Source organism: Triticum dicoccoides, chromosome 2B (assembly GCF_002162155.2).
Source record: "Triticum dicoccoides isolate Atlit2015 ecotype Zavitan chromosome 2B, WEW_v2.0, whole genome shotgun sequence".
In the NCBI taxonomy this organism is placed as follows: domain Eukaryota; kingdom Viridiplantae; phylum Streptophyta; class Magnoliopsida; order Poales; family Poaceae; genus Triticum; species Triticum dicoccoides.
In genome coordinates this window covers 42,995,178-43,001,853 of record NC_041383.1, presented here as the reverse complement: position 1 = coordinate 43,001,853, position 6,676 = coordinate 42,995,178, and the positions used below count along the sequence as shown (strand labels likewise).

At 45.0% G+C, this 6,676-nt stretch overlaps 1 pseudogene; it reads right to left on the bottom strand.

The window, feature by feature from the left end:
* Positions 1 to 3,309: 3,309 nt before the first annotated feature.
* LOC119360382 lies at positions 3,310 to 6,558 on the bottom strand (annotated as a pseudogene).
* Between the last annotated feature and the right edge of the window lie 118 nt (positions 6,559 to 6,676).

Below are 6,676 nucleotides of genomic sequence, written 5' to 3'. Positions count from 1 at the left end.
AGGTTTATGAGTCATACGCCTTGCAGGCTACCGAGAGGGCCAAGTGAACCCGTAGAGGGTCTTCACGCTCGTCACATAACGATCCTGAAGAAGACTTCAGTCGGGTGTTTAACGTGGCCGAGTGCATGGGGCCCCGCAGAGGGTGGTCAGTCGGACTGACGTGTGTCCTTTAGGAAAGGACTCGCTGGTAATCAATCGGATTGATCTATCCCGGAAATCTCGGGATTTGAATTCGTGCATTCGTGCGCTGAAGCGGTTACACCGTGCGCTGGTGGGAAAGTGGGGGTGTGGCCCCTCGATTTGTGTGCACGATCTCTGCCACATGTCGCGGTTGTCCTGCGCAACGCTCTGCCGCACGGGCAGTCGATCCGGGGATTGGCGGCGAGAGATTCGCCCTGTGATTTGGTCTGTTGATATGAAAGGCTCGGCGACAGAGTTCCTGGCTTCATATCCCCTTTCTTCTCGCTTAGATGTCTGATGATGTCTGATGGGGCGGGCCACTTTTGGCTCATGACAGGGCCGTATTCAGGCGGCTCTAATTTTGACATACGATCTTGGATTGCGACGAGACGAAGACAATCCCTGTACAAAGTTTTCTCATTTGAGGTTTTCCTGGAGGCGTAATTGGCCGAACAGTGCTCTGGATACAAAATCTCAGTATTTTGAACACAACTTCGGCCTTCGAGATGAGATCGGATGGCGATGGCCCAAACTTCAAAGATGTTCATGTCGACAATACGGAACTTTTTCAAGTAGATCACTTCTCCATTTGAGACCATATTAATTGCATTTCGTACCATGCCGACATCTGGTGTCAACAGAGATCCGGGAGAGGCATGCCGCCAGCATCACTGTCGGCCTGCCTCTAGACTTGCCTGAGCTGAAGGAGGAGGAGCAGGAGAAGCGTCATTTGGCTCCGATGGAGGTGGTGGATCCGGAGGAGGACGAGGCGGAGCAGCCAGAGGAGGAGCTGGCGCCCGCTCCGGGATTCAACATGGAGGCAGGGTTCGCGGTCACCCAAGCAGCCGAGATGGCGGAGCAACAGGCCATCCTGGATCCAGGATGAGGCCTATGTGGAGGTGAACCGATGGTTCATCCAGCAGGAACAGGCGGCAACTGATGTGCTTTTTGCTAAACTCGACATGGAGATGGCGGCGGAGGCCGACGTGTAGCAGCCGCAGGAGCCGGAGCTGCGTTTTCCGCCCATGTACCCATAGACGGGCATAGAGATAGTGGGCATCTCCGTTGGGGATTAGGGTTGTATAGGTTGATCTACATAGGATTTCCTTTTTTGCATACTTTTTATAGATTTAAGGTTTCAAATATGAGGTATCGGGATGCAGACAAGTAAATTTGAGGTGTGACCGGTCACTACCGGCGGACGCCCGAGCGCGTCCGTGGGCTATTGAGGGGCTGGATTTGCCAAGTCCGGCTATAGATGCTCTAAGCCTCTATAATCATCCTTTGTCAAATATGATGTCTTGCGTTATATATTATTTCCCCATGGTTTACTACATCTCTTTGTCTATGTTTGAGTGGTTTTTGTTGTATGATATTGGTGATATAATATGAACATTGGTTGCACATATGTATGTTAATTTCTATGCTTTATTCTTTATGGCTGTTGTTAGACCGTAATCGTACATTAGGGGGAACACACAGGGTTTCAAATGTGTTAGTATGATGAAGGATGGAGGGGACGCACGAGTGACAGAGATAAAACCCCACTGGCCTAGTTTACATGGGCGGATGGGCCTAAAGCCCTTTTTCGCAAATGTAAAAACTTCATTCATCAACCAACAGTGTTACAATCTAGCTTACATAATATAGAGTTGTGATTTCCTCTGGGCATGGCGCAGCAAAACCGCGGTTTGAGGTGCCTTCCCCAATTGTGTAAACTGCATGCCTAACACAGTTTAAGCCTCTCCTAATGTGCGTTATTAAACCCATTAAGGAGCGCTAGAATGTTGTCCAACCAGCCACATGGCGCATGCTGGTTGGTTACTGTGAGAAAGTTTTTGATTTTTTTTAGTTTTCTTCTAAATGGTAGTGAGACTTTTCCCTTTTCTTTTCGAGAAAAGTTATTCTAGGCGTTTCCTTTTTCTTTTTGAGATGGACGTGATGTCCACGTGACGCGAGAATGTTTTTTAAAATTTTGAGATGAAGATGAGGTGCCCATAGCTTCCTCTCGAGCGGCCCGCAATGGCGGGCCCAACCACTAGTTTCAACATTAGGGCATATACAATGGTTGATAAGATAGCATTATCTTAAGTCTTGCATGTAATTTAGAGATAAAAAAGATGTCTACAATGGGTCATTTCTTAGTCTTGTCTTCAATAACTAGCTATTCGTAAAAATGTGGTGAGACATATTGTGCTAACAGATCATCTCTTGTCTTCTCTTAAATAAGAGAAGACAAGCCTTTTCTTACGAGTTCTCTCTCCTCCACCTCACCATTCATCCTATGTGTCACTCCAAAGATAGCACGATTTTACATGCCCTTAGAGGTGAGGCTGATGCCCATCACGTGGCGCCCCTTTCCATAACCCTTGTGGTCAACAAGACTCCTATACAACAATGCATCAGTCCATGCCCACCACAAGAAATATGTCAACTTGTGACCTTGACTATTGGTCACTGAAAGGTCATTGTTTTTCATTTGCGACCTTTTTGTGACCAAAAACAGAAGGTCAAAACCTGGCAGTCGTAAACTGAAATTAACGACCTTCTCTGTGAGAAGGCCGTAGACATTTAAGACCAAAACAGAAGGTCGTTGAACCCATGACCTTTTGTTTTGGTCACTGGCTGTTTGCCCAGGCCACATCGGATCCGACGTGGCAATCTGACATGGTAAAATTGTGACCAATTGAAAAGGTCAAAAATTAGAATCGCCCCGGTCCAATTGGGTGTTTATATGGGCCGAGCCCATTAATTCAGCCAATTTAGTGTATTTTTTCTGTCAGTTTTTAATAGCTTCATGGGACAAGCCCAACATCGCGACCTTTTTATTTTTGGGCCATGGCCATTTTGGCTGAGTAGTTCAAGCATTATTATTTTTAAAGATGGGTCCACTATTCATATGGGTCCCAATTGTCAGGTTCTTCTAGTAAGTGGATCCCAATTTTCAAGGTCATTTTCTTTAAATTTCAATTTGCTAGTAAATAAATCATCAACATTCAAATGGGAACAGATAGAGAACACACATAGTACTTCACATAACAGCCAGAATCAGTTTGATACATCAAACAACAAAGATACAATAGCAAAATCATTGTGTTACATCATCATGTAACACATGTACAATGGTAATCACAGTCTAGATACTCCAGGTCTCTTCAACTTCGCATTCCCCAGATTCCCAGCTTCCAAATCTGCAGCACAAAATCAACGCCATGTTAATAGACCAAACTTGGTGTTACAACAGATGAATGATAACACAAATTGAGCTTGCTAGTACCATTCTTTTTGTTCTCCAACTAGTTAAAATGAGATACCCATTCATACAAGAAAACAGATACAAAGTGGAAGAGATACTAAAATAGATACACAAGTTGAGATGTAGCAGGCAGATTCATCAAGTATATATCATGATGTGTATTCATAATATAGTTGTACCATTGCAAACCAAGAGATACTGAAACAGTGGAAGAGCAACAATTAATAGATTAGGCAGTAGGCTAATTTAATTGAGTGCAGCAACTTGGTTGTTGTTGTTGTTTTAGCAGCAGTGACATGCTCAAAATCTAACAAGTATTAGTACGCTGATGATGTGCTAGTGCTAGTATTAAAAAAGGATGAATTTGGCTAGTGCAAGGAAATGAAAAACAAGGACAGAAATTCTTTCTTGCAAATTAACCAGCACATGTATAGCATATCTAGCTAATGACCCAAAGGAAAAAAACTGATGAAGCAACAAGGCCATGACCACCACCAGGTGCATAGCTACTCTACTTAATGGGCCATTAGCAGAAAGCAAGCCGTTTAACTAGCTGACAAACATCAACCATGGAATCTTTTTTTTCTATCCCTCTCTCTACTGATGACCATCAACACAATTCTGTAGAGTTGTAAACTGATTTTTGATACAATAGACAGTCAATTTGTGTGCTGATTGGACCTAGTTTTAAAGAAACAAAAAGGATTGGCAGCATAGGGAGAGGGAGATGGACGTGCTACCTGCTGTTGCAGTGGTGCGTCGTGGTGGCCTGCTTGAGATCCTCCTCCTAATGTTGCTCACTAAGCTGCAAGACAAACAAGGCCATAGGTGAGCTGCAACAAAGGCATTTCCTGATGATTTACTGAGTTCATGGCCACCTACGGAAATATTAGAGGGGCATGATAAGGAGTTGTAAAATACGAAGAGCCGCCTAGACCTATACCAAATAGTAATGCATATATTCAGGAATGTGAAGTTCACCAATTGTTCCAAAAAACAAGGAAAAATACTTCTTGATGTTTCAAGTGCAGCAGAATATATGCAAGTCCCAAGCATCCAGATGACTACTATAGTCGATTGATAGCAGTAAATGTATACAAAAACAAACGCTGCTTGATATTGAGGTAATTAAACATTAAAGAACTCATTACATATGCTTTTCTTCATCCCGCGTGATAACATGTTACTGCCATGCTATTGTGATTAAAAGAGTAAGATTTCATCAAGCCTATGTCATGCATAACAGGAACATATTATAAAATACAGAATAGTAGTTCAGTGCCTTCAGGTGTTGAATGACTCATGGTACAGTAATAATCACAATAAAATATCAGTACATGTGTGGCAAGTTGCAAGGTGTCTATCATCAGACACATCATCATCACACATCATCATCATAGTAGGAGTAATCTAGTGTATACAAATACCATGAGAGGATTTTTCACTGAATGGTAAATTGAGGGATTCAGTGCTAAGTCAAACGAAACCAAACCACACAATTGTGAACACCAGCCGAGCAATTCAACGAAGCAACGAGCAAGGTACTCTGGAACACGGGGAGGAGCGGTGGACGACAAAACCAATGGCGCATGCATGGCTCTCTGGGGCGCAGAGCCAGCAACTGCGTCCCTTCTGGGGTCCATGGTGCTCTGTCAATTGTTGTTGCATTTCATATCATTGATGCTTCATTTTTGTTTGCATGCAGTGCGTTGGCGGGCAGGAGGGGAAACGTGAGCCTGACCTGGAGTAAACAGGCATAAGAATGTATGTCAGATGCAGCCAAAAAATAAATAAGATGATTAATCATTGGCAACGAACAGTTGAAACTACACAAGCCTTCCATTTCCTTGTATGGCATGTTTGTTTAGGTTCCATACAGACATTAAGCATATATCAATCAAACTATACAAGTAGTAAAAATAAGAGGGTGTGCAAGCAAGAGATAATGTTCCACTGAAAAAATAGAGGATTTGCAAATAATAGAGTATACAAACTACACAAGTCTGTATACACTAGATTAGGAAATGCATGAAGAGGGGACACCTGAAACTATACAAGTCTGTCTGTAATTTACACGCCTGAAACTATACAAGACTAGATTAGGTAGTATTCCACTGTTTGTTCCCATTTGCTTGGTAGGAATAGATAGATACATACATAGATAGAAAAAGAACAGCACATGTATCAAGTGAAAAAAATCAATGGGTGGATTAATGTGTTCCACACGTGTTCAACCGTGGTAAAACTCCCTATGCCGATTGATTGCGTACAGGTTCTGTGAGGCAATTGGAATAACATTTTCAGATGCACATAGCTCCTTGATTGAGTGGGGAACCCTAATTAGTTTTTTCCCCATTATACTTCCTTCCTGAGGAATCCCAACTGTTATCCAAATTGAGTGGTGACAGAGTTGTATACAATACTACTAGGAAAATAGTAGTATAGGCAAGTAGTGTGTGTAATCCAAGGACAACGCATAAAAACAAGAAGGATCTTCTTCGCCGGCACGCGCGAGTACTACAGTCAGTCAGTCATTTGGAGCTGGAACGACAGGGACAAAGCGAGTAGGGGAACAAAATTCGCCGCCTCGGTGACGAGAGGAGGAGGGGAGGCAGACCTGGGAGAGCGGGTTGGTGGAGAACTCCGGGATGGAGAGGAACTCATCCTCGGAGATGAATCCCTTGGCGCTGCGGTGGGCGACTTCACCTGGAGGGAGAACTGTGCACGCAGGCAGGAAGCAGAGCAAGTCAGACACCATGAAAGATGAGGCAAAAAACTGACTGAATCGAGTCTGATCTGAGAACCTGCTTGCCGAGGAAGAGGAGGCCGGGGGTCTCCTAGAGCGCAAGGGCGTAGAGGATCTTGGCGACGGCGAGCGGGAGGAGCGGGCGGGCATGGTCGGGGTCGGGATCGTGGAGGACGTGGATGGCGCGGTCGGCGCCCATGGCGAGAGCGGTGTGGAGAGTGTTGGCGGCCTGTGCGGGACCGACGGTGGCGGCGACGACCTCAAAGGCGGCGTCGGCCTCGAGGAGCCGCAGTGCCTCCTCCACAGCAATATGGCAGAAGTGGTTCATGGACATCTTGACGCTGGCCGTGTCGACGCCCGTCCGGGAATCAGGACAGGAAGAAGGCGTGGTGGAGTGAGGGGATTAGCAGTGTGTGGCAGCGGCGGCGATGTGGGAGGGGATTCGTCTCTGAACTAAATCGAATCGGGGTTGGGTTGGGTTGAGGAGCAAGGGA